General features: G+C 41.8%; 1 pseudogene; it reads left to right on the forward strand.

The window, feature by feature from the left end:
- Positions 1-368: 368 nt before the first annotated feature.
- On the forward strand, positions 369-1,427 carry LOC147432349 (uncharacterized; annotated as a pseudogene).
- The last annotated feature ends 1,918 nt before the right edge of the window (positions 1,428-3,345 follow it).

Consider the following 3,345-nt stretch of genomic DNA (forward strand, 5'->3'; position numbering starts at 1 on the left):
TCTAGATACATTAAGTTTGGTGTTTGGATCTTGCTATGGTTGAGAGTTACATGAGGAAATTTTGGAGGTCATTTGGAGGGACTTATTGAAGAGAGAGAAAAGAAGGCGAAGCCAATGAGCAGCAACCTTACGTAAAGTAGAAACACATGGAAAGAAACACAAAAATGAAAGAAAAGATTTTAAACTATTGAGTTTTGTCCTATTTTCGTAAGGTAACTTCCTGCTTTCACAAAGTAGGGCCCATTGCTAGTAGCCGTCAATTTCATGACACCTGACTACTGATTGATAGCTAGCTCTCTCTCTTCATTAAAAGATATCCACTACCTTTATGAAAGTCTTTCAAACCTCATTCTCCCTCCATTTTACCTATGGTTTCGTCTTCTACCCGCCCAAGAAGTTCTAGAGGTTGCTCTACACTGCCCCCAACCAGCCTCACCATTAGTGTTCCAAGAAGACCATGTAGTAGCATAAGCACTATCTCAATCTCAAACTCTCTCACTACAGATAATAGGTGGCAAGACCAGAGGATAAGCAAAGGTTATTGGGTTCTTATGCAGCCAAGAAGGAGAAAAATCTCGAAAGCAACAAACATATTTCGTGTTGCATGGAAAGCAAGAGTTCTGGATTTCAAAGTCGAGGTCGGTAAGAAGACTGTGAAAGAAGTCTTTGTTCAACATGTTTTCACTCACTCCGATGTGATTGCTAATGGCGGCGATGTCTCCATGGTGCATAATCCACGGTGCAACTATAAGTTAATTATTTAGCACTCCTCTATAGATGTTATCTTAATTCCAAATGAGAATCTGTTTTTTTTTTCTTTTATCATAGGTATATAATTAGGTTATATAGATGTTTGTATTTATTTCTATTCTATTACATTCACATATGTTTATCCTTTGTCATATGAAGAATGGGAGCCACTGTAGTGCATTATAGGTCTCATCTCTGTGACCCATGCTCATATTGGAGTCTTGCAATATGCTGGTGGCAGAACTCGCAAAAGCCTGGCAGATGAGGGTATTTTCTTCTATGACCATTTCCACCAACTCAATCAAAGGAATCAGAGAGAAGTGTTGGTGAAGGTTCCACTACCAACCAACTGGAACTCTGTGGATTGGCCCGTTCCCGACACAACAATGAATGAGGCATTGAGGAACAGGCTCTATAGGGATGTTCAGAGGTCTCTCCGAAGCTCTGTACCTACTAAATTGGTGAAACTTGTAAATTTTTGTCCTATTGGTCTCTTTGTTGAGTTATTTCATACCTGCAAAGTACATGTTGCTAAAACAATGCTGCTCTGCAAATCATTTCATTCCCTCTTGTGTGATAAGCTTCTTGACCGAGGGTGGTATGTGAAAGAAACATATGGCATATGTTGCGAGATTGCTCTTGACACTTTCATTGTGAAGTATATGCTTGCCACATAGACATTAATAATCTCCTTTTGGTACAAGCGTTCTCACATTATTGAAGGTTGCTATGTGCCTATGGATCAAGAGGCAACAAGTTTGGCAAACAATGCTATCATAGACGTGGAAGTGGTGGACAAAGACCTAAATCTTATGACAGTAATTACAATAAGGCAGCAATGCAATCTTTTGCAACTTCGACATGACATAGTGGAGGAGACTGCCGACATTGACTCCGTAAACTTTTCTTTCTTGTTGAACGGACGAAGAGTAATGCAAGGAAGGGAGAAGAATTTTTTCTGTGGAGATCTCTCTGGCCGTATTCCAATTGTGCCCATGTAATCATCCTTGAATGGCTTCAATGAATTGTAACATTTTTTACTAGTTTAATCTTAATATCAAGTGTTTGCTAAAGGATCTCTCTCTCTCTCTCTAAGTATTCAAAACACATAGACAGATAGACAGTATCAATTTCAGGTATAATCAATGAATTACTAAGTACATTTGTAAGTACAAATTCCGATGTGCTCAATGGGCTTAAGTACATTGCTTGCAGATATGGGACCAAAATATCCTCTAGGTAAAAATTGTGAAGATGCCCTTCAAACGAAGGTGGGGATATAGTGTTAATTATGGAGCGTGATTTACCCTTGTAATTTTCTGTGGTAAAAGCGCACATTTGTAAGGCCCCCATTATGAGGAGAAGCCATCGTGCGTGAAGAAAAATCACTCACCGGAAACCAAAATTTTCACGGACAAGAATCAGGGGAAACTTTCGCCGGAATATTTCTTTTCACCCGAATATAATGGCGGGACGGCGGCCGGAAAGTGGTTGGAAAACAACCGGTCGATTGGCCGGTGGCCGGTAGTCAATGGCCGATGGCCGGTGGTCGGAAGTCAATGGCCGGTGGCCGGTGGCCGAAAGTCAATGGCCGGTGGCCGAATTCAAAAGTGGACTTGTCTTCTCAAGGGCGGCCACACATGGGCGGATTGGAGGGTCCGATTTGGACTTATTCGCACAAGGGCGGCTACACATGGCTGTCTCTCATAAGAGAGGGCAACCCTTTTGGCCTATGAAAGGAGGCCATTTCTACACACATTTCATAGTGTGAAGTTGATGCAACAAGGTGAGTGTGAGGTGGTGAGAGTGAAGCAAGGCGGGAGCTCCATTAAGGGTATAATCCCTTTGTAAACTACTTCTTGTTTTGAAGTACTAAAGCCATTGAGTGGTTGCTTTCCCGTGGACGTAGACCACATTGGGTGAACCACGTATATCGTGTGTACTCTCTCTCTCTCTCTCTCTCTACTCTATAATCTCGTGTATGTAAATCTGTTTCTCTCCATTAAGTAATCTACTCAATTATCTATTTAGCTACGTCTTATTTTCTAACAACTGGTATCAGAGCAAGGTTTGCTCGTAGCTAAATTATATCAAGGAAAGGAGTCCTTGAATTGAGTGGGAGTTATGGCGGAGGAAGGGAAGCTCAAGATTGAGAAGTTCAACGGAAAAAACTACCAACATTGGAAGATGCAGATTGAAGACTATCTCTACCAGAAGGACCTCTATTTGCCACTAGGCGGTCTTGCAAAGAAGCCCGCAACGATGGCAGATGAAGCATGGATTGTCCTTGATCGAAAGGCCCTGGGAACCGGTTAAGCTTGACGTCAACGGTGGCCTTCAATGTTTCGGAGATGAAGACCACGGAGGACTTGATGAAGTCACTTGACGACTTCTACGAGAAACCATCGGCATCCAATAAGGTATTTCTTATGAAGCACTTGTTCAATCTAAAGATGGCAGAGAATGGTTCAGTTGCAGAACACCTAAATGACTTTAACACAAACATAAGTGAACTTCGATCGGTGAAAATCAATTTCGATGACGAAGTGCGAGCTCTCCTTATATTATCATCTCTACCGGAAAATTGGGACAGCC

The sequence above is a fragment of the Adiantum capillus-veneris genome, chromosome 20, assembly GCF_014529385.1.
Source record: "Adiantum capillus-veneris isolate H3 chromosome 20, ASM1452938v2, whole genome shotgun sequence".
Taxonomy (NCBI): Eukaryota; Viridiplantae; Streptophyta; class Polypodiopsida; order Polypodiales; family Pteridaceae; genus Adiantum; species Adiantum capillus-veneris.